Below are 25,731 nucleotides of genomic sequence, written 5' to 3'. Positions count from 1 at the left end.
CCATCAGCCTTTCCTCATAAGATTTTCCCTCCATACCAGGCAACATCCTGGTAAATCTCCTCTGCACCCGCTCCAAAGCATCCACGTCCTTCCTATAATGCGGTGACCAGAACTGTACGCAATACTCCAAATGCGGCCGTACCAGAGTTTTGTACAGCTGCAACATGACCTCATGACTCCGGAACTCAATCCCTCTACCAATAAAGGCCAACACTCCATAGGCCTTCTTCACAACCCTATCAACCTGGGTGGCAACTTTCAGGGATCTATGTACATGGACACCTAGATCCCTCTGCTCATCCACACTTCCAAGAACTTTACCATGAGCCAAATATTCCGCATTCCTGTTATTCCTTCCAAAGTGAATCACCTCACACTTCTCTACATTAAACTCCATTTGCCACCTCTCAGCCCAGCTCTGCAGCTTATCTATGTCCCTCTGTAATCTGCTACATCCTTACACACTGTCGACAACACCACCGACTTTAGTGTTGTCTGCAAATTTACTCACCCACCCTTCTGCGCCCTCCTCTAGGTCATTGATAAAAATGACAAACAGCAACGGCCCCAGAACAGATCCTTGTGGTACGCCACTTGTAACTGAACTCCATTCTGAACATTTCCCATCAACCACCACCCTCTGTCTTCTTTCAGCTAGCCAATTTCTGATCCACATCTCTAAATCACCCTCAATCCCCAGCCTCCGTATTTTCTGCAATAGCCTACCGTGGGGAACCTTATCAAACACTTTACTGAAATCCATATACACCACATCAACTGCTCTACCCTCGTCTACCTGTTCAGTCACCTTCTCAAAGAACTCGATAAAGTTTGTGAGGCATGACCTACCCTTCACAAAGCCATGCTGACTATCCCTGATCATATTATTCCTATCCAGATGATTATAAATCTTGTCTCTTATAATCCCCTCCAAGACTTTACCCACAACAGACGTGAGGCTCACCGGTCTATAGTTGACGGGGTTGTCTCTACTCCCCTTTTTGAACAAAGGGACCACATTTGCTATCCTCCAGTCCTCTGGCACTATTCCTGTAGCCAATGATGACATAAAAATCAAAGCCAAAGGCCCAGCAATCTCTTCCCTGGCTTCCCAGAGAATCCTAGGATAAATCCCATCAGGCCCCGGGTAGTTATCTATTTTCAGCCTGTCCAGAATTGCCAACACCTCTTCCCTACGTACCTCAATGCCACCTATTCTAATAGCCTGGGTCTCAGCATTCTCCTCCACAACATTATCTTTTTCCTGAGTGAATACTGACGAAAAATATTCATTTAGTATCTCGCCTATCTCTTCAGACTCCACACACAACATCCCATCCCTGTCCTTGACTGGCCCTACTCTTACCCTAGTCATTCTTTTATTCCTGACATACCTATCGAAAGCTTTTGGGTTTTCCTTGATCCTACCTGCCAAATACTTCTCATGTTCCCTCCTTGCTCACCTTAGCTCTCTCTTTAGATCCTTCCTCGCTACCTTGTAACTATCAATCGCCCCAACTGAAACTTCACACCTCATCTTCACATCGGCCTCCTTCTTCCTCTTAACAAGAGATTCCACTTCTTTGGTAAACCACGGTTCCCTCGCTCGACGCCTTCCTCCCTGCCTGACCGGTACGTACTTATCAAGAACACGCAGTAGCTGTTCCTTGAACAAGCTCCACTTATCCAGTGTGCCCAACACTTGCAGCCTACTTCTCCACCCTATCCCCCCCAAGTCATGTCTAATGGCATCATAATTGCCCTTCCCCCAGCTATAACTCTTGCCCTGCGGTGTATACTTATCCCTTTCCATCACTAACGTAAACGTCACCGAATTGTGGTCACTGTCCCCAAAGTGCTCTCCTACCTCCAAATCCAACACCTGGCCTAGTTCATTACCCAAAACCAAATCCAAAGTGGCCTCGCCTCTTGTTGGCCTGTCAACATATTGTGTCAGGAAACCCTCCTGCACACATTGTACAAAAAACGACCCATCTAATGTACTCGAACTATATCTTTTCCAGTCAATATTTGGAAAGTTAAAGTCTCCCATAATAACTACCATGTTACTTTCGCTCTTATCCAGAATCATCTTCGCCATCCTTTCCTCTACATCCCTAGAACTATTTGGAGGCCTATAGAAAACTCCCAACAGGGTGACCTCTCCTTTCCTGTTTCTAACCTCAGCCCATACTACCTCGGAAGAAGAGTCCCCATCTAGCATCCTCTCCGCCACCGTAATACTGCTCTTGACTAGCAGCGCCACACCTCCCCCTCTTTTGCCTCCTTCTCTGAGCTTACTAAAACACCTAAACCCCGGAACCTGCAACATCCATTCCTGTCCCTGCTCTATCCATGTCTCCGAAATGGCCACAACATCGAAGTCCCAGGTACCAACCCATGCTGCCAGTTCCCCTACCTTATTTCGTATACTCCTGGCATTGAAGTAGACACACTTCAAACCACCTACCTGAACACTGGCCCCCTCCTGCGAAGTCAAATCTGTGCTCCTGACCTCTATACTCTCATTCTCCCGTACCCTAAAACTACAATCCAGGTTCCCATGCCCCTGCTGCATTAGTTTAAACCCCCCCAAAGAGCACTAACAAATCTCCCCCCAGGTTATTTGTGCCCCTCAGGTTCAGATGTAGACCATCCTGTCTGAAGAAGTCCCACCTTCCCCAGAAAGAGCCCCAGTTATCCAGAAATCTGAATCCCTCCCGCCTGCACCATCCCTGTAGCCACGTGTTTAATTTCTCTCTCTCCCTATTCCTCATCTCATTATCACATGGCACGGGCAACAACCCAGAGATAACAACTCTGTTTGTTCTCGTTCTGAACTTCCATCCTAGCTCCCTGAAAGCCTGCCTGAAATCCTTGTCCCGTTTCCTACCTATGTCATTCGTGCCAATGTGGACCACGACTTGGGGCTGCTCCCCCTCCCACTTAAAGACCCGGAAAACACGATCCGAGACATCACGTACCCTTGCACCTGGGAGGCACCATACCAAACGTGAGTCTCTCTCGCTCCCACAAAATCTCCTATCTGTGCCCCTGACTACCGAGTCCCCAATTACTAGAGTAGGGGGTGGTTTAGGCAGGTCCTTGCGAGAAAGGAGTTATGGTTTGTACTATGCATTACTTGGTTGTCCTTTTGTACAGTACTATACAATGTCAATGTTTTATATGCCAAAAATACCTCAATAAAATTGTCTTTTAAAAAAAAAAGAAGGCAAATGGTATGTTGGCCTTAATTGTGAAAGGATTTGAGTCTAGGAATAGGGATGTTTTACTGCAATTATACAGGGCATTGGGGAGGCCACACCTAGACTTGAACGGCACAGTAGCACACTGGTTAGCACTGTTGCTTCACAGCACCAGGGACCCGGCCAAAGCGGGGACAGTTTCGCAGGCCGGATCCGCAAGCGGCTGGCGCCATGTTCCATGGCATGGCCACGGACCCAGCAATTCTACGGGCCAGAGATGGGTGCTCTACGTTGCCTTGATGCTAGCCCCCAGCCAAATGGAGGATCGGTGGCCGTTTTACGCCATTTTGTGCATTGCTGCATAGATACAAAGAAGATAGGAGCAGGAGGTGGCCTTTTGGCTCTTCGAGCCTGCTCTGCCATTCATCACGATCATGGCAGAGCATCCAATTCAAAAGCCTAATCCTGCTTTCTCCCCAGAGCCTTTGATCCCATTCTCCCCAAGTGCGATATCCAGCTGCCTTTTAAAACGCCAGCTTTCCCATTCCAGCATGGGGACATCGCCTCAAAATCGGAGAATCCAGCCCGATGTTCTTGCTATGGAGGGAGTGCAGTGAATGTTTACCAGACTGATTCCTGGGATGGTAAGACTGTCATGTATGGAGAGACTCTGTCAACTAGGATTATGTTCATTGGAATTTAGAAGAGGGATCGCATGGAAACATCTAAAATTCGAACAGGATTAGACAGGTTTGATTCAGAAAGAATCTTCCTGATGCGGCGGGGGCAGGGGGGAAGGGGGGGCGGGAATCCAGATCGAGGGGTCATAGTTTGAGGATAAGGGGTAAAACATCAAGGACTGAAGTGAGGAGAAAATTCTTCACCCAGAGAGTGGTGACTCTGTGGAATTCACTACCATATAAAGTAGTTGAAGCCAAAATGTTGTGTAATTTCAAGAAGGAGGTAAATATAGCTCTTGGGGCTTAAGAGATCAAAGGCTGTGAGGGGAAAACGGGATCAGGGTATTGACCTTGTTAATCAGCCATTATCATAATGAATGGCGGAGCAGGCTCAAAGGGCCGAATCGCCAACTCCTGCTTCTATTTTCTCTGTATATTTCGATGTAACATGGCACTTGTGAAAATGTCTACCTTCATGAGAAGGTCGTATTATGCGGTAGACCGTGCCCTATTGGGGTAGCCTCCTGTCACACGGAACATGCGCACGAGGTACAGCTCCAGGAAGCTGGGCGGGGCCGAGCGCAGTCTCGGCAACAGCAGGTATGACTCTCAGAGGCTGAATCAGAGCTGCTCAGGGAGCATGCGCACTCTCAGCGCCTGGGGACAATTAAAGAGCGTTTTCTGGGACGTGGGGGACTGTGGGAACAACGGTCGCCATTACTCAGCGACTGTCATAAGGGTTTTATTACAGGCTCATGTAAGGTCAGATGCCTCCAATGTTAACCTTGTTTCCGTCTCTCCCCAAATGAAACCTGGCGAGCTGAATATTCTCGTATTCCCTCTTTTTATTTAAGATTTCCAACAACCTCAGTGATTTAGTTTTGTATTTTTTGAAGGAGTTGCTCATGGAACCAACACCAGAAACCCAGGCAGACCCCTGAGTGCTACTTTATACTGGGGTGAAAGTTGTTACATGTCCCTGAGCCCATCATACCTCGATGTGAGAATGGTGAGAAATGTTCACCCTACATTCTTCCAAGATTCATTTAATGTTATGGGAAACTTCTTGCCTTTGATGCAAGCTGAATATCGTGTTGTTGGTCTGCAGTTTATTCAATCATTTTTATAGATTTAGAGCTCAAAATAAGTTATGTTTTGCCATTACCCAAACAATCTGATTCATCAGCATGGTGTGTTCCTGAAACACTCAGGAGCCTATAGTAAGAATCCTGTGTACAATATATTGGTCGATGTCACTGAGGCCAGTATACTTTCTCCGTCAATGGGTTTAGAATTCCAAGTTCACAGGAAGCATAATGTTCAGAAAGACTTTCATTTCAGTACTGACCTTCATACACTTTACAATTCATTAAGAACTTTTAAAGTATAATCACTGTTGTGATGTTAAATATGTGGCAGCCAAATTTCACACAGCAAAATCCCACAAACAACAATATGATCAGATCATTTAGTTTTGTGAAGTTGATTGCAGGATCCATATTGACCAGGACATCAGCGATAACTTCCCTGCTCTTGTACAATGTTGTGTCATGGGATATTTTACATTTACCTGAGAGGGCAGACAGGGCCTTAGTTTATCTGATCTGAAAAGATGGTACCTCTGACAGTGCAGCACTCCCTCAGCACTGTACTGGAGTGTCAGCCTCAGCTTTCGAGTCTCTGGAGTGAGACTTGAACCCACAACCATCTGAGTCTGAGACACAAGTCTAACCAAGCCACGGCTGACAATAACTGATAATATTTCTGTTGTATTAGATTCAGTTTTTAAAGTGTTCAGTTTCAAGCCTGTGTACAGAATGGAATTGACTGAAACTCTTCCCGAACCCAATCCCCTCCCACTGATCCCCTTCCCTATCCACTTAAATCTTCTCCTTTCCATGATCCTCTTCCCCACCCACTGAAACTCTTCCCTTCCCTCGTTTCTCCTCCTCTCCGCATCTTCTAACCATCTTGGAACTCTGTTAACTCGTCTGTGACACACAAAACCCTTTTCTTGCTAACAAAATATGTGCCAGACCCCTCCCCAACCCTAAAATATCCCAACCCCTTCCCGAAATATCTCCCCACCCAGTAGAGCTTTTCAATACAGACATTAACACTTCCCCACCTACTGAAAAACTCCCCACCCACTGAACCCTTCCCCACTGTCTGAACTCCCTGCTCCATCAGGAACAACATTCTCAGCCCCTGGACCACTGCATCAGCCTCTGAAATCATTGCTCTGCCCCGGAATCCCTGTCCACCTGCTGAACCTCGAACCCTCCCTCTGAATCATTTCCCCATCTCCTGAATCAACTCCCAGCTCCTGAACCAGTTTTCCCGCAACCTTAAACCTCCTCCAGACGCTCAGCTCCTTCTCCAACCCCGGTATTTGTGGGATATTTTGAACTGTGAATGGTCAGAGTGCTGGCACTGTGGGACTCCAGTCTTATCTCAGTCCATTTCTGAATCGGTTATTCTGAACTTTCAGTGTTTCCCTGCACTGACCCCACGTTCCTATTTCCTGGAATTCCCATTTCTTTTCCCAGCCTCATTCCACCCCGCCCACCTTGTTTACAGACACCCTGATCCTAAAGAGAAACAAGACAGGGATATGAAGCCGTGATCGATGCAGTAAGTTTTATTTCTGATTACACCACATTATTCAGACAGCAGTAATACAGGGTCAGGGGTTAGGGGAGCGAAGCAATCAAACAGAGGCTGTTTCCCAGGAATGAAGCTTTCATTCAGTGAGAATGTGGAGAGCTCGGGCGGGAGAGAATCCATCAATTAATATCCCATGTCGATATTCTGTCCCCTCAATATGTTTCCCTGCGCCCACAGACAACCCAGCAGCCCCACCTCCGAACCCCCAAAATCGCATCATCCCTTCCAGTCAGGACGCTTTCACCAGGATTCATCCCAGTCCTGGCGCTGCCGTTATCTGAAATTAAACAAAACATGAAGAATGAATTAAAAGCTGGTTCCGCAGATGGAGGGAGAACAACGAGAAGCCATGAAGCAGAGTCTGTCGGTGTCTCTGGGTCTGATCCGGGACCGCACAGCAAGGTAAATTCTTCTGTATTCAATAAAATCCCAGAGTTCCCTCCCTCCCTCCCACCCACTCCCTACCCTGTACAGACTCACTCCCTCCCACTCACTACCCTGTACAGACTCCCTCCCTCCCACTCCCTACCCTGTACAGACTCCCTCCCTCCCACTCCCTACCCTGTACAGACTCCCTTCCTGCCTCCCACTCCCGACCCTGTACAGACTCACTCCCTCTCACTCCCTACCCTGTCCAGACTCACTCCCTCCCTCCCACTCCCTACCCTGTACAGACTCACTCCCCCCCCCCCCCCACTCCCTACCCTGTACAGACTCACTCCCTCCCTCCCACTCCCTACCCTGTTCAGGCTCACTCCCCTGCCACTCACTACCCTGTACAGACTCCCTCCCTTCCACTCCCTACCCTGTACAGAATGACTCCCCCCTCCCACTCCCTACCCTGTACAGACTCACTCCCTCCCTCCCACTCCCTACCCTGTACAGACTCCCTCCCTCCCACTCCCTACCCTGTACAGACTCCCTCCCTCCCTCCCACTCCCTATCCTGTACAGACTCACTCCCTCCCTCCCACTCCCTACCCTGTACAGACTCACTCCCTCCCTCCCACTCCCTACCCTGTACAGACTTGCCCCCTCGCTCCCACTCCCTACCCTGTACAGACTCACTCTCTCCCTCCCACTCCCTACCCTGCACAGACTCCCTCCCTCCCTCCCACTCCCTCCCCTGTACAGACTCACTCCCTCCCTCCCACTGCCTGACCTGTACAGGCCCCCTCCCTCCCACTCCCTACCCTGCACAGAATTACTCCATACCTCTCACTCCCTGACCTGTACAGACTCACTCCCCACCTCCCACTCCCTACCCTGTACAGACTCCCTCCCTCCCTGATGCACGATCAATTACACAAAGACTTGAGTTGGATACAACTGAGGCTTTATTGCTCTAAGATGTGTGGCCTCCCACAGCAGCTGGCAAAATGGCTGCAGCATGGAGGACACACACATTTATACTCTGCCTACTGGGCAAAGCCAGCAGGCAGGGAATACCAGCGTACATGTAGTACAGGTCCTCCCATACATCACCTAATAGAGGTGCAACAGTGGTTTACCACATTCACCCCCTGTTAAAATTGAGTCCGGCAGGGGTGGTGGAGAACTACATACAACAAATGGGTTTTACATTTACAATATTTGAGAAAAAAAAAGTATTTTGAAGTCCAGTGGACCAGTTAGAGGTTAACCTCTCCGGGGCCTTGATGTGCCGCTGGGAGCGACGTAGTGGTCGCGGTGATGCCGATGCTGGTCTGATGTTCGGTGACTCCGGGAGGGTGCAGAAATCCTCTTCATCCTCGGGCGTGGGCAGGGGGAGGACGGATGGTCCTGGGGGGGTTGCTGCTAGGAGCGCCGGGGGAGGGGAGGGTGGCGCCGGGCCAGAGAGGTGTGTGTGTGTGGAACCTGCTGGTGCCAGGTCCCTGAGGGAGACAGTATCCTGGCGGCCGTCGGGGTACGCCAACTAGGCATACTGGGGGATTGCATGGAGCACTTGCACCCTCTCCATCAATGAGTCCGCCATGTGGGGTTGGACGTGCCACGGAGCAGGACGGGTCCTGGAGCTGCGAGTCAAGTCGGGAGCGACACCCCGGATGTGGACTTCCTAGGGAAGGCAAAAAGGCGTTCATGGGGTGTATTGTTAGTGGCGGTGCACAGTAGTGTCCGAATGAAGTGTAGTGCATCAGGGAGGACCTCCTGCCAGCGGGAGGTCAGGAGATTTCTGGACCGTAGGGCCAATTGGACGGTCCTCCATACCGTCCCGTTCTCCCTCTCTACTTGTCCGTTTCCTCGAGGGTTATAGCTTGTCGTCCTGCTGGAGGCGATACCCCTGCTGAGCAGGAACTCACGCAGCTCATCACTCATGAATGAGGATCCCCTGTCACTGTGGATGTAGGCGGGGAAGCCGAACAGAGCAAAGATTGTGTTGAGGGCTTTGAGTACGGTGGCAGACGTCATGTCGGGGCATGGGATGGCGAAGGGGAATCTGGTGTACTCATCGACCACACTGAGAAAATACGTGTTACGGTTGGTGGAGGGGAGAGGCCCTTTGAAATCCACGCTGAGGCGCTCAAAGGAGCGGGAGGCCTTCACCAGGCGCGCACAGTCCGACCGGTAGAAGTGCGGCTTGCACTCGGTGCAGACCTGGCAGTCCCTGGTGATTGTCCGCACTTCCTCGACGGAGTAGGGCAGATTGCGGGCCTTTATAAAATGGCACAACCGTGTGACTCCCGGGTGACAAAGTGTCGTGCAGGGTCCGGAGTCGGTCTACTTGTGCACTGGCACATGTACCTCGGGATAGGACGCCTGAGGGCTCGTTGAGCTTGCCGGGGTGATACAAAATCTCGTAATTGTAGGTGGAGAGCTCGATTCTCCACCTCAAGATCTTGTCATTCTTGATCTTACCCTGCTGTGTGTTATTGAACATGAAGGCAACCGACCGTTGGTCAGTGAGGAGAGTGAATCTCCTGCTGGCCAGGTAATGCCTCCAATGCCTCACAGCAACGATAGCTTGGGCCTCTTTTTCGACGGATGAGTGCCGAATTTCTGAGGCATGAAGGGTGCGGGAAAAGAATGCCATGGGTCTGCCTGCCTAATTGAGGGTGGCGGCTAGGGCGGAGTCTGATGCGTCGCTCTCTACTTGAAAGGGCAGTGTCATGTCGACTGCATGCATCCCGGCCGTGGCGATATCGGCTCTGATAATGGCGAAGGCCTGTTGTGCCTCGGCCGTCAGGGGAAAATGGGCGGACTGTATGAGTGGGCGGGCCTTGTTCACATACTTTAGGACCCACTGGGCGTAGTATGAAAAGAACCCCAGACAGCTTTTGAGGGGCTCGGGGCAGTGGGGAAGTGGAGTTCCATGTGGGGGCACATGCCGTCGGGATCGGGCCCCAGAACTCCATTCTGGACCACAGAGCCGAGGATGGCAAAGCGGGTCGTGCTAAACACGCACTTCTCCTTGTTGTAGGTGAGGTTTAGGAAAGTGGCGGTGTGGAGAAATTTGGCAAGGTTGGCATTGTGGTTCTGCTGATCATGGCCGCAGATGGTGACGTTGTCTAGGTACGGAAAGGTGGCCCGCAAACCGTATTGGTCGACTATTCGGTCCATTTCCCTTTGGAAGACCGAGACCCCGTTGGTGACGCCGAAAGGAACCCTGAGGAAATGATAGAGGCGACCGTCTGCCTCGAAGACAGTGTATGGACGGTCCGATTTACGAATGGGGAGCTGGTGGTAGGTGGATTTGAGGTCTACCGTTGAGAAGAACCGGTACTGTGCAATCTAATTGACCATATCATATATGCGTGGGATGGGGTACGCGTCGAGCTGCGTGTACCGATTGATGGTCTGGCTGTAGTCCATGACCATTCTGTGTTTCTTCTCCCCACTACTACCACTTGGGATCTCCAGGGACTGTTGCTGGCCTCGATGATGCCTTCCCCAAGCAGCCGCTGGACCTCGGACCTGATGAATGTCCTGTCCTGGGTGCTGTACCGTCTGCTCCTGGTGGCGACGGGTTTGCAATCCGAGGTTAGATTTGCGAAGAGGGAAGGTGGATCGACCTTTAGGGTCGCGAGGCCGCACATAGTAAGGGGTGGTAGGGGCCCGCCGAATTTCAGGGTTAGGCTCTGGAGGTTGCACTGGAAGTCCAGGCCGAGTAGTAGGGCAGCGCAGAGGTTGGGGAGGACGTAGAGGCGGAAGCCGCTGAATTCTACGCCCTGGACCATGAGTGTGACCGTACAGTACCGCCGGATCGCCACGGAATGGGATCCGGAGGCCAGGGAGATTCTTTGGTTGGCGGGGTGTACCGCCTTACTGTATCCAGGTGGATGAAGCTTTCGGTGCTCCCGGAGTCCAGCAGGCAAGAGGTCACGTGCCCGTTGATTTAACACTGGTCGATGCGGTCGCCAGGTTGTGCTGATGAGACTGGTCGATGGTCACTGAGGCGAGTCGTGGTCGGTCGTCTTTGGTGTCGGATGATGGGGAGCCCTGGGGGGCACAGGTCCTGGAACGCTGGCGGTGCCCATGTGCCGTGGGGGAGACAAGGTGGCGGCGCCTGAAGATCTTGAGGAGGACAAAATGGCGGCACCCATGGGCTGCACGTGGCGGGGGTTGAACAAGATGGTGGCACCCATGGGCCGCACGTGTTGTGCGGAGGTGAAGATGGTGGCACTCACTGGCTGCGCTTGGTCTGAGGGGGTGAAGATGGCGGCGCCCACTGGCCACACTGTAGCCACCTAAAATGGCTGATTCCTGATTAATTTGGCCAAACCCCAATGTAAAATGGCGAACTGAAAAGGCTGATGGGAAATCAGCCAACAGGGCACAAACGGACAGCTGCAGACAGAGCAGTGTATTCGGCTCTGGGGATGTCGGCCCAGACCGATACCTGCAACCATTAACAGCACATCAACCCAGCCATCTGCAGTTTAATCGGCTATCCCCGGGAACAATTGCTACAAATTAGCAATTGAAAGCCGATCCAGACCTCTCGGCACCAGCAGTGGCCGAGACAAAGAAAGGTGAACGACCACCCCCCGATCAAGGAATCGCCCCATTATTGGAGCATATCGAACCCAGTGATTGGGACCAAGTCCAATCACTTGGGACCAGGGTCAAGGTCTGCCCGAGAGGCGGGAAGCCCCTGGGAACTATAAAGATAGGGGCCAAGTTCAGATCGACCCTTCTTCTCCTACTCGCAATCTTCGAGACCCTTCGACGAAAGAACAAGTAAGTCTTACTCCAGCGATCGCTACCTGATAGGTGTTCCAGACTATCGACCCATACCAGCCTTTTTGCATCCCGCAGGCCAGACCCAATTCGATAAGCCATTCGTTTCCCTGACCTGGTGGGCCATAACCAAAGTTAAGTATTGGCCTTTAGTGGTAGGTAATAGTCTAGAGGTAGAATTATTGCATAAGTATTTATTGCTGTATATAATAAATGATCATTGATTTAACATTTACTAAGCGGTGTGCTGTATTATTAATCATTACTTGAGCTTGAATCACGTGGCGGTATCAGAAAGATACCTGGCGACTCGTGAGCAAAGGTGACAGAATTAGAGCTAATAAAACTAAGGCTAATAAGAGCAACATTTTGGCGACTCTGGTGGGACCCGATCTAGAAATGGAAAACCACTCCGGGAGAACCCAAGAAATTTTGAATTAGAATCCAATTGGAAACAAAAAAACCACAAGTATTCAAGCGGTTCTGATTAATAATTCACAATTCGGAAGTGCGTGTATGCATGCGAAACCAACAGGGCTATAAGGTAAAACTGATAGATTTTTGTTGCGTCAAAACTGTCGGAAGTCTGTATTTTCGGAAATTAGCGCAAGCCGTAACCACATCTACGACACCACCTTAGCCCCCTGTTCCAAATTTAACCGAAGCAAGCAGATAGGAGAGATGCCCATGCAGGCAATGCAACGCCTCATGAACCCCGAGGAATTTGCGGTCGCAGCGACCAGCAGCAGTAGAGTGGGACAGTGCCCCACTTGGGAAGAGGAAATTCGGCAATACCTCAAGGGCAAAGGATGGCCCATGTGGAATGATTACTGTAATAATGACGACTCAGGTCACGGAAGTATAGGGCATACTTGGTGGGAGAACATGAGTGAAATCCACAAAAAGAATTTAGCAAGAGCGCGCAAGCCGATGGCAATTGTGTCCTGTCTAGCACAATTGCGAGGACCAGAGGAGGTCGTCAGGACGCTCCGCAAAGAAGTAGAGGGCATACATCGCATGAGTAAAGTCGATGTATGTGAGGTTGAGATAGAGAATTTAGAGTTAAGGAGGAAATTGGCAGCAAAGGATGAAGATGTGACTGACGCCAAACGGGGTCACCAGTCTTGTCTGGCGCATTTAAGCAGTTTCCAATCCCAGTACGAAAAGGCTTATCAGGACACGCGGCGTGCAGTCCTGGGAAAGAAAGAGGCGGAGACGCAGGTGGCGATGCTACAGAAGCAATTTAGTGATCTCAAGGCAGCCTTGAGAGCGCTCCACGCTGCAACCACGGAACAAAGGCAGAGCACCATAGACCATGCAAAGTGCCGGAAGCAAATTGCAGACCTGCAATCACTGCTTTCTGTCCAAAAGGGATTCCAAGAAACCTTTGGGGAACGTTTAGAACAGGAAGACGGCCCTGATTGGGAAGAATTGCAGGAAACAGCGCAGAGATATGTTCAGGGAACATGTGCGCAGGGAAATCCCCAAAGGAGAAAAGCACCCCCACCCCCCACACAGCAGATAGTTCAGGCGCCGATGAACCCTGTAACAACCCACCACACAGCCACATCAGACGAAGCGGAATTCCTATATTCCACCCCCCTCACAGTGACCCAATTACGGGACGCGTGTGCAAAAATCACACCGTTCCGCCCCGCTTCAGACGCCCACCATTTCTTTGCCACCGTCAAACATCAGGCGACCATGTACGGCCTGGATGAGAGAGAGCATGTAAAGCTCATGGTTCTCAGTCTAGACCCATCGGTAGCAGCAGCCCTTCCCAACCCACAGAACTTAGGAGGAGGCACCCTTGCAGAAATGCATACCGCGATCCTGGATGCGATCGGGTAAAACCGGGGTGACCCCGTAGATAGCCTAAATAAGTGCAGGCAGAAGAAGTCTGAATACCCCACAGCGTTCGCAGGACGCTTGTGGATTCACTTTGAAGCCATTTTCGGAAACGTAGACCGTGCCCATTTGTCCCCAGACAATATGGCCAAATGGACCCGCACCTTATCTCCCATGCCATAGAGGCAGGACAGATTGCCTGTAGTAGTTATCATCCCTCGGAGGAGGCTCAAAACGAGAAGTGAGTGGTTAAAAGATTGTCCAGCGTTTGGGAGCAGTCTGTTCACAATCGACCCACCGCTAAAACCACAGAGGAAAAGCAAGCTGCCGCAGACATACAGGCAGTAAAAGCCACACCTCACAACCCCGCCTGGGTAAATGAGGTAAAGAACAGCCCCCCAACAAAACCGCAAGAATGCTACAATTGCGGACAGTTGGGACATTTTGCCAAAGAGTGCAACGCCCCTAAAAAGCCACCGAGAGCCCAACAAACAGGCACTCTCAGTAAGAAAAAGGCAGAGCCCATACATAGCGTTAGCTCCCGTTCGGATCAGACGGACTTGACTGACGATGTACGGGCTCTCCCAGTTGGGTCTGCGGTACTCTTTGGGATAGGTCAGGACGACCCGTAGTCGCAGCGAAAATTCGGGGACAGCCTATCGAGTTTCTTTGGGACACAGGAGGGTCCCGCACCACCATAAATTCCTCCACGCTTTGTCAGGACACGTGGCCCACTACAGCCACTATCACCCTCAGCGGCTTTACAGGCCACTCACAGCAGGGACGCATCACAGCCTCTGTACCCATTCAAATAGGAAACATTACCACAAAACACCCCGTAGTTTTAGTCGACCTGCCCCACACAGCAGAACACATTCTGGGAATCGACTTTATGAATTCCCACCACCTATCTTTCGATCCAGTCAACCAGTGTGTCTGGAAGATGGCGAAATCCGCTAGAGCCCCCGCAACGCTCAACATAGGGAACTATATGAACAAAATTAGCGCAGTAGGCGAGTTTTGGTTCAACCCCACCACACTCAGCACGGACAGGCAGGTTAGGGCAGTCCTGCAAAAGAACAGGGCAGCATTCGCAACCCACAAGCACGACTGTGGACGGATGACTGGCTCCGTACAAGTAACGGGACCGGACCCTAGACCCCAAAAACAGTACGGATTCCCCCTAGAAGCAGAGGGAGAAATCCTAAAAGTTATAGAGAGCTTATTAGAGCAGGGCGTACTAAGACCGGTGGCCTCTAATAATAATGCTCCGATTTGGCCAGTGAGAAAGCCCGACGGATCATGGCGCTTGACCATTGATTATCGGGAACTCAATAAAGTCACCCCCGCAGCAGCCCCCACCGTAGCAACAAGTCACTCAAGTCATGCTCAAACAGGGACTCCACGCCCGATATTTCACGGTTTTGGACGTCAGTAATGAATTCTGGTCCATTCCATTGGCAAAGGCGTGCCAGTATTGCCTTCACTTTTAAAGCGCAGCCGTAAACGTGGACATGCCTGTCACAAGGCTTCCACAACTCCCCCTCCATTTGCCAGCTGTCGCTGGCAAATGGACTAGCAAAATTTCCTCGCCCCGAATGTCTGGTACAGTATGTAGATGATCGACTCCTGCAGGCAGACACTAAGGAAGATCACATTGAGCTTCTGTCCGAACTCCTGGAATTGTTACAGTCAATTGGATGTAAAGTCAACCCCAAATAGGCCCAGATATTGGAAGAAAAAGTGGTATATTTGGGAACAATTATCACACACGGCAAATGCGAGATCGAGCATAAAAGAATTGACTCGATCGCTAAATTGCCCCTTCCCCAGAAAGTTTCAGCCCTCCGGTCGTTTTTAGGACTGGTTGGCTACTGCCGAAACCACATCGACGGTTTCGCCAGCAAGGCAGCGCCCCTCTCAGACCTCCTAAAGAAGGGAGCCCCCTGGGAATGGCTTCCGCAGCATACGGATGCTGTGGAATCATTAAAACAGGCGCTCATAGCCGCCCCCGCACTACAAGTTCCAGACCCGCTTTCCCCTTACGCCATAGAGGTAGCGACCATAGACCGCACCCTTTCAGCCGTGCTCCTCCAGGAACGGCACGACCAGCTAAAACCCGTGGCTTATGCCCCCCGAATTTTAGATGCTGTGGAGCAGGGATTTTCAGCCTGTGAGAGGCACCTGCTCGCAGTTTTCTGGGCAGTCCAGTACTTTTCCTATATTACCGGACTGAACCCCATCACCATTTTGACCGAGCACACCCCCACCCAACCTTTACTGGACGGATGACTTAAGGACGGTACCGTCAGCCAAATACGCGTTGCTAGGTGGACCCTTGTCTTGCAAGGACGGGACATCACAGTCAAACGGACAAAGACCCACACCTACTTAGCGGACAATTTACAGTACCCCCGAACCCCCCATGAATGTGAAATCATCTCCCCACACCATAATACAGGCCCCTTTATAGCTAAAACACCCCCCAGAAAATTAGCAAATCCATCGCAGAGACCCCCTCACCCGGACACATGTGACCCCATTAAGATTTATGTGGATGGATCTTCCAGTCTTAGATGGGCATCCTCATGTGGAGGATGCGCAGGGACGCGCCCTCGAGGAGATAGCATTAAAACTCCCCGGACACTTAGACGCGCAGGCGGCAGTGCTTGCGGCCATCGCGTACATTGTAGAGCACCCAGATTCCTTCCCCAGCCCAGCAGACATATACTCAGACAGCCTATATGTCTGCAACAGCCTCACAGAATTTCTGCCCCTCTGGGAAACAAGAGGATTTGTTTCCGCGGATGGAATACCCCTCCCCTCAGCCCCATTACTCCGCCATATTTTGCAAAAAGCCAAGGACAGGACTTTTGGCATTATAAAAGTCCGCAACCACCATCGTTCCTCCCCCCCTGGAAATGTAAAAGCCGACGCACTGGCTAAGGCAGGGTCCAGGCATGGGTACTTTTGGAAACCCCCGAAAGTGCGCCAGTGAGTGCAGTTCAGGTCATGCAGACTAGGATCGAAGATCTAGTAGAGGCCCAGAAGCAGGATAGCGCTCTCACTGAAATCATGAAAGGGAAGTTTCCAGCCTCCTACGAGAGGTTCAGAAATACGCTGACCACACATGACGGTGTGGTGTTAAAGGACACCCTTTATGTAGTTCCTGAGCAGGATAGGAACCAATTAATCTGTTTATTCCATGATGGTCATGGACACCAGGGAATCGATCCCACCACAGCCCACCTCAAACTTTGTTGGTGGCCAAATCACAAGGAAGATGTAAGCCATTACATTGAGAATTGCCTTATCTGTGCGCAGAACAACCCCGATAGATATGCAAAAAAGGCCCAACTCAGCCACACCCGACCCGTTAACGGCCCCTGGACTAACCTCCAGATTGATTTTATAGGCCCATTGCCCCCTTGCAGGAATGGCTATAAATATGTTCTGGTGGTCATAGACACTTTTACAAAGTGGGTGGAAGCATTTCCAGCCCGCACCAACACCGCGAAAACCACAGCCAAGATCCTAACCCATCACATCTTTACAAGATGGGGACTCTCCCGCAGTATTGATTCGGACCAAGGTTCTCACTTTACGGGACGGGTCATGCAGAACGTCCTCACGATATTTGGCATAACCCAAAAATTTCACATTGCGCACCACCCACAGTTGAGTGGTATTGTGGAGCGCATGAATCGGACCGTAAAAACCACCCTCCGAAAAATGGTCCAGCAGAACAACACCGCTTGGGACTCAGTCGTCCCTTTTGCGCTGATGTTTTTGCGTAACACTGTTACCACCTCCACAGGTTACACCCCACGCACTCTTATGACCAGAAGCCCCATGAAAGGGACAGAATACTTGTTAGGTTTAGACCTGACCAGCCCTGAAGTTACGGCCCTCACCCACGAGAAAGCCGTTGAGCAGTTGGTTGCTAATGTAAAAATGGCTCAGTTAGCTGCCGCAGTTGGATTGGGCACCAAAAAGAAGCAGAGCAAGGCCTGTTTTGATAAGGCAGTGCATGCAATGGAGTATGATATAGGACAGCAAGTGATGTTGTCTGTATATAACCCCAGCACTCGGGTTATATACTCATATATACTCGGGTCCGTACTCCATTACGGATAAAGTAAGCTCATCGGTATATAAAATAAAATACCCAAATGGTAAGACTGCGTGGTTTCATATCAACCAGTTAAAGGCTTATGGAGCAGTCAAACCACGCCCACCACGTCATGCTTGACGCAGCAGACCACACCCCGCCCACAGCCAACGTAACCAGACCAACCCCCACCACGTCCAGCCCAGCCACAGACTCGCCCTCGACTCCACCCCCAAAATCTACACTCCGCCCCGGAACGCTCACAGACTGCCGCAGCAGAGACAGCGACTGTGACTCAGACGATAGCCACAGCACGCCTCCCTACTATCCCCATACAACCGGACCCACACCCAGCGACTCCGATTTTGACTCCAGTGATCCCTTCATGATCACTTTTCCAAACAAATCCCACCGCCGACCACTGAACCACACGGACGACCCCGACTTTGTCCCCACACAACTCGACACCCATTGGTACCGCGACAATTCCTACAGACTCGTCCGCAACAACGAAAGCAACCCCAACTCACACCACACAGCCCTTTCAGCCCTAATTCACTCCAGAGTTTGGCACCCGGGAGAAGGGGACGACCTCGAGTCGGACTCCCAAACCGCCAACCCCTTTTCGACCCTGTTCGCAACAGAGAACTGAGGTGTCCACATGATGTTTCAAGGAAACACTTGGGAGAAGTGTTGCCCTTCCTGATGGAACCTGCAGGGTGTTTTATGTTGTTCGTACGTTTGTTTAATGTTGTTCGTCCGACAGTAAAATTTTCCAGCTGCTTGTTCAACGGTACCAACTTGTCTACAGATACCTGGTCAACAGACCAGACACTTGTTCAGCGAAACTAGCTTTTCAGCAAATACCTGCTCACCAGATGCCCGATCGTAACTGCTCTTGTGATTCGAGGATAGAATCACTGTAGCAACCCCACCACGATGACTACATTTTTGCCCGTTCTTGTCGGTTGCTCAGGCAGTGGAGAAACGGAGTGAGACCCGCCCTGCCTGGGGAACCCCCCCCCCCCCCGTTGGTCAAACACGCTCGGGTAGGGGAGATACAGCATTGGTAGCCGTCCTACCCGGGGACTCCATCCAAATCTTACCCGTCGCGGCCCATACGCACCTCATTTGGCATTTTTCATTTCAAAAAGTTTTTATTTTGTTTAGGCGACCTTTAGGTTGCTGCCATATGCGATTTACATCCTGGAACATTCAGATGGTAAATCAGCACTGGTCCGTCATTGGGAAGTGTGCCGTGTCCTAAAATTTGTTTTGAAAAAAAAATGAGGGAGTCACACATAGTGACCAATTATAAGGGTATAATTGGCCCCAAAAAGGATAGACACACTAACACACCGGATATTAAACCAAGTTAGTTACAGATACTATGCTTGTTTTCACAGAACTTCAGAGGCTCCAGGACCGGAGAAAACAAAAGAACACAAGAAGGAAAAGGAACGAGGACAGCCAGGACAGCCATGAGGACTTCCTTCATCGTGTTCAACTTCTTCTTTATGAACATTTGGTTGCGCGGGAACACGGACCCCATTACCCCAAACCTCCCTGCTGTTAATGTTTCACTGCCCCGCAGGACCCAAAGCCCAGTCACCAGCGACACTGCATCGTCCTGGTGTGCCAGGTTCATAACCTGGTACTCCCTGTCCTACGTGATTGAAGCACTGTTAGCGTTGGCGATACTCTGCTGTGTAGTGCAGACTATGCGCCTCCGCAAATGGAGAAGGCGGGCGTACCGTGCTCGAACCCCGGTATATCGGATCTGATCCCCGATATTCGGTTATGACCAGACCCCCGACCCCCGTGACCTATAACACAATAATAAAGAATATGCACTTGAGTTTTTTTCTGTAAATAAAAGATGTACAAAACTTTTCATGAACAAAAAATGTATGATCCTGAGCTTGACTGCCAAGCCAGGAAAGAGTATATTAAATGTTGTGATTGTTGTTGTATGTTTTAGGAAGATAGGATAATGCAATGTTTAGTGAGTATAGGGTATTTAGGTAAAATTAGAGGTTCCAAATTTTTTATTTTGTAAATGCATGCCCCTGCCTGACATAGCACCCTTAGAATTGTTTAGGTAAAAAAAATTTGTGCATAGCTAGGGTCAGAGTAGTGGCCATGTAGGAGGTGTCCCCCCGCCCCGGTCAGGGAATGGAAAGAACAAATTTATGTGATCCTTCACGCTTCGTGTGAGGATCACAAGGAGGGTCTGTAGCCACCTAAAATGGCTGATTCCCGATTAATTTGGCCAAACCCTGATGTAAAATGGTGAACTGAAAAGGCTGATGGGAAAATCAGCCAACAGGGCACAAACGGACAGCTGCAGACAGAGCAGTGTATTCGGCTCTGGGGAAGTCGGCCCAGACCGATACCTGCAACCATTAACAGCACATCAACCCAGCCATCTGCAGTTTAATCGGCTATCCCCGGGAACAATTGCTACAAATTAGCAATTGAAAGCCGATCCAGACCTCTCGGCGCCAGCAGTGGCCGAGACAAAGAAAGGTGAACGACCACCCCCCGATCAAGGAATCGCCCCATTATTGGAGCATATCGAACCCAGTGATTGGGACCAAGTCAAATCACTTGGGACCAGGGTCAAGATCCGCCCCGAGAGGCGGGAAGCCCCTGGGAACTATAAAGATAGGGGCCAAGTTCAGATCGACCCTTCTTCTCCTACTCACAACCTTCGAGACCCTTCGACGAAAGAACAAGTAAGTCTTACTCCAGCGATCGCTACCTGATAGGTGTTCCAGACTATCGACCCATACCAGCCTTTTTGCATCCCGCAGGCCAGACCCAATTCGATAAGCCATTCATTTCCCTGACCTGGTGGGCCATCACCAAAGTTAAGTATTGGCCTTTAGTGGTAGGTAATAGTCTAGAGGTAGTATTATTGCATAAGTATTTATTGCTGTATATAATAAATGATCGTTGATTTAACATTTACTAAGCGGTGTGCTGTATTATTAATCATTACTTGAGCTTGAACCACGTGGCGGTATCAGAAAGATACCTGGCGACTCGTGAGCAAAGGTGACAGAATTAGAGCTAATAAAACTAAGGCTAATAAGAGCAACAGCACGTGGTCTGAGGGGGAGAAGATGGCAGTGCCCACTGGCCGCGCGTGGTCCGGGGAGGTGAAGACGGCAGCGCTGATTGTCTGTAAACGAGGGAGGTGGGGGCGATATCAGGGACTGCACGGGCTTGGCACACTGCGGCGAAGTGCCCCTTCTTACCGCAAGCCTTACAAAGGGCAGCGCGGGCCGGGCAGCTTTGGCAGGGGTGTTTCTGCTGGCCGCAAAAGTAACATCAGGTACCCCTGGGGTTCGCTGGCTGGCGCGTGGTGCAGGTGTATTGGCTGGGTAAGGCCCCCACTGGGGCAGCCATCTGTGGGGTCCACGATGCGTAGGAGGGGTGGGCCGCGCGGCTGGGGGTGTAGGCCTGAATGTTGCGCGAGGCGACCGTCATAGAGAGTGCTAGCTTCTTTGTCTCTGCTGGGTCGAGCGTGGCCCCTTCTAACAGTCGCTGGCGTATGAGGTCCGACCTAATCCATGTAACAAACGCGTCCCGCATAAGGAGATTTGAATGTGCCGTGGCCGTAACGGCCTGACAGTCACAGTCCCGGACGAGTGGGATTAGGGCCCGCCAGAAGACTTCTATGGACTCACCAGGGAGTTGAGAACGTGCGGCGAGTACGTGCCTTGCGAAGAGCGTGTTCGTCTTTTGAGCGTAATTTTCTTTGAGAAGCATCATGGCTTCGGCGAAGTTTGGCACGTCCTGGATCAGCGTCCTGGAAAGACGTTGGAACTTAACCTTGAGTACAGCATCTGTATTTTCTGAGCCTGTACAGACTCACTCCCTCCCTCCCACTCCCTATCCTGTACAGACTCCCTCCCTCCCTCCCACTCCCTACCCTGTACAGACCCCCTCCCTCCCACTCCCTACCCTGTACAGTCTCCCTCCCTTCCTCCCACTCCCTACCCTGTACAGACTCACTCCCTCCCTCCCACTCCCTACCCTGTACAGACTCCCTCCCTCCCACTCCCTACCCTGTACAGACTCACTCCCTCCCACTCCCTACCCTGTACAGACTCCCTCCCTCCCTCCCACTCCCTACCCTGTACAGGCTAACTCCCTCATTCCCACTCCTTTCCCTGTGCAGACTCCCTCCCTCCCTCCCACTCCCTACCCTGTACAGACGCCCTCCCTCCCTCCCACTCCCTACCCTGTAGATACTCCCTCCCTCCCACTCCCTACCTTGTATAGGCTCACTCCCTCATTCCCACTCCTTTCCCTGTGCAGACTCCCTCCCTCCCTCCCACTCCCTACCCTGTACAGACGCCCTCCCTCCCTCCCACTCCCTACCCTGTAGAGACTCCCTCCCTCCCACTCCCTACACTGTATAGGCTCACTCCCTCATTCCCACTCCCTACCCTGTACAGACTCTCTTCCTCCCTCCCACTCCCTACCCTGTACAGGCTCACTCCCTCATTCCCACTCCCTACCCTGTACAGACTCACTCCCTCCCTCCCACTCCCTACCCTGTACAGACTCCCTCCCTCCCACTCCCTACCCTGTACAGACTCCCTCCCTCCCACTCCCTACCCTGTACAGACTCCCTCCCTCCCTCCCACTCCCTCCCCTGTGCAGTCTCCCTCCCTCCCACTCCCTACCCTGTACAGACTCCCTCCCTCCCTCCCACTCCCTACCCTGTACAGACTCCCTCCCTCCCAACCGCTACCCTGGCATACCATGGCATGACAACGAATCTCACAAATTCACATCTGCTCCACGACAAACAAGTGAACCAGCTTTCAAGGCAGATGACATACAGAATCAATACCGCAAGCACAGGAAAAAGTCCAGGTCAGACAACAAAGATGAAATACAGATTCAATACCATAAACACAGGGAAAAGTCCAAGTCAGACAACAAATACAGAATCAATACCGCAAACACAGGAAAAAGTCCAGGTCAGACAACAAAGATGTGACGCAGAATCGCTACCACAAGCATAGAAAAAAAAGTCTAAATCAGACAATAAAGTGATTCGACCATTCGATCACCTCATGATGACTTGTTGGTTACTTAAACACAAGAACGACGACGTTCATAATGAAATGACAACATCAATATCATCACAACATGTACATAACATCATTTATCTACCTGTTTCAAGCAAACGAGAAAACAAACCTAAGAGACTAAGTGTATTAAGATTTGCCTGATTAACTCATTGATTTTATGTAATGCATTTGCAAACTGCCTCCATTATGCTTGTTCAATTTTCTTTATAACATACAGAAAATATGTAATTGAAGAAAAAAAGGGGGATGTAGTGATCTCTGTATGTGCATGTACATAAGGGGTTAATGTATAATCAGAAGCACCACTAGAGGGCCGGACTAACAGGGATATAAAAGAAATCACATTGGGTCTCTCTCTATTTCTTTTGGGTGTACTGTGACCAGGGCAGTATTAGATTAGTTCAGATAGAACAAAGAACAAAGAAATGTACAGCACAGGAATAGGCCCTTCGGCCCTCCAAGCCCATGCCAACCATGCTGCCCGACTAAACTACAATCTTCTACACTTCCTGGCTCCATATCCGTCTATTCCCATCCCATTCATGTATTTGTCAAGATGCCCCTTAAATGTCACTAGCGCCCCTGCTTCCACCACCTCCTCCGGTAGCGAGTTCCAGGCACCCACTACCCTCTGCGTAAAAAACTTGCCTCGTACATCTACTCTAAACCTTGCCCCTCTCACCTTAAACCTATGCCCCCTAGTAATTGACCTCTCCACCCCGGGGAAAAGCCTCTGACTATCCACTCTATCTATGCCCCTCATAATTTTGTAGACCTCTATCGCCCCTCAACCTCCTTCGTTCCAGTGAGAACAAACCGAGTTTATTCAACCGCTCCTCATAGCTAATGCCCTCCATACCAGGTGATATTCTGGTAAATCTCTTCTGCACCCTCTCTGAAGCCTCCACATCCTTCTGGTAGTGTGGCGACCAGAATTGAACACTATACTCCAAGTGTGGCCTAACTAAGGTTCTATACAGCTGCAACATGACTTGCCAATTCTTATACTCAATGCCCCGGCCAATGAAGGCAAGCATGCTGTATGCCTTCTTGACTACCTTCTCCACCTGTGTTGCCCCTTTCAGTGACCTGTGGACCTGTACTCCTAGATTTCTTTGACTTTCAATACTCTTGAGGGGTCTACCATTCACTGTATATTCCCTACCTGCATTAGACCTTCCAAAATGCATAACCTCACATTTGTCCAGATTAAACTCCATCTGCCATCTCTCCGCTCAAGTCTCCAAACAATCTAAATCCTGCTGTATCCTCTGACAGTCCTCATCGCTATCCGCAATTCCACCAACCTTTGTGTCGTCTGCAAACTTAGTGGAGTTACTATTAGTTACTGTAGTTAGATCGTGTTAACCTTATCACTAGTATCAAAGTTAAAATAAAGAACTCACACAATTATTGTTATAGTTACTCAATAAATCTTTTGTTACTACTGGATGAGTTCAAGTCTTCTTCATCGAGATTCAGACGACCTCATCAGTAACCAAGGTTTGGGTAACACATATTACACTCCGTAGTATATCAAGATAATACAGGAGCATAATAAAAGATTGTTGTTGTGCTTGTCCTCTAGTGGTTGTGTTACACTGGGATGTAATAATTAACCTTTTACTTGTCTACATATGCATATCATTACACTTGCAACCCCCATGTGATCTTGATTCGCCGGCCCCTGTCCACACTTCTCACACCCATCCATTACCCCTGAGAAGAAACCCAGTCACTCGAGTCATGTGTACCCTGTGCACTACTTTAAAGTGAATCAAGCTCATTCCAGCACAGGAGCGAGTTCACTCGCCCTGCATCACCTCACACCTGGGAGGCTTGAAAACTGTGTGAATGCTTTATCACACACCTCACAGGTGAAGGTTTCTCTCCTGTGTGAATGTGGTCATGCTTCTGGAGGCTCCATGACATTGAGAAGGATTTGTCGCACACATCGTTCACGAATGGTTTCTCCCCAGTGTGACTGTGCCGAGTGTCCACGAGTTGGTGAAGGTTTGGTCACACACCTCGCACTGGGATGGCTTCTCCGCAGTGTGAACATGTCGGTGAAACACGGGCACTGATTTCTCAGTGAAAGCTCGGTCACACACCTCACACTTGAATAGTTTCTCTGTTATGGGGCTGTCTTTGTGTTAAAGGTGGTAAGACAGACCTACCTTGTCTGTTTGGATGATCGTGCAGAATGAAAAAGGAGAGCTGGGGGCGCTGAGGAAATTAAACGGCTGCGACCTTGGTTCCGGCTGCCCAGGGCTGTGATTTACAGGTGCGCACCTCCAAGTCCAGCCCCGCCCACGTGACAGCCGGTCGGGCTCGCGCTTCCTCATTGCAACTCCCGAGAGCTGGCACCAACAGCCGCTGCACGCGGAGAACTGCAACTCCCATCAGGCACTTAGTCGTCTGGCTTCCAATTCCAATGGTCACAAGTGACACAACTTTAGTGACACAGGAGCTTGTGTCCATCATACAAACAGAATTGAAGAGATCAAGAATGGCTTCCCAATATTATGTAGAGTGGGTAATGACACTGCAGTAATCTACAAACTGTAGATCATGTGTATCTCTGAATGACATGTGGTGGAAAGAGAAATGCCGAGATGTCTAACAATATCCTGATAATCATGACATGAATCTTAGATGAAATCATCTATAGACTGAGGTCAAATGGGCAAAATTCATTTTGTTCACAGGATGGTAACAATGTCACCTGCAAATGCCTGAAAGAACAGTTTGAACACCTCCTCAACCATGAATCCACAGTGACAGCTGATATCCTCCAGTCGAGCCCCAGTGCCTGTGGTAGATTCTGTGGATGAGTCATCATCGATGGGAGAGCTGCAACAAACAACCAAACAAATGAAAAACAACGTCTGTGGAACCTCTGCTGAGGCTTCAGAGCTGGTGGACATT

General features: G+C 50.3%; 1 long non-coding RNA gene across 1 annotated transcript; it reads right to left on the bottom strand.

The window, feature by feature from the left end:
• Window positions 1–6,511: 6,511 nt before the first annotated feature.
• Window positions 6,512–25,115, bottom strand: LOC140390125 (uncharacterized). The gene is made up of 3 exons (XR_011934563.1): window positions 24,981–25,115; window positions 21,385–21,506; window positions 6,512–6,830 (listed from the first exon to the last, which is right to left on the bottom strand). It is a non-coding gene; the product is annotated as an uncharacterized lncRNA (long non-coding RNA).
• Between the last annotated feature and the right edge of the window lie 616 nt (window positions 25,116–25,731).

This window comes from Scyliorhinus torazame, chromosome 14, assembly GCF_047496885.1.
Source record: "Scyliorhinus torazame isolate Kashiwa2021f chromosome 14, sScyTor2.1, whole genome shotgun sequence".
Taxonomy (NCBI): Eukaryota; Metazoa; Chordata; class Chondrichthyes; order Carcharhiniformes; family Scyliorhinidae; genus Scyliorhinus; species Scyliorhinus torazame.
Note: the sequence above shows the minus strand (reverse complement) of the source record. Positions and strands in the feature narration are given on the sequence as shown.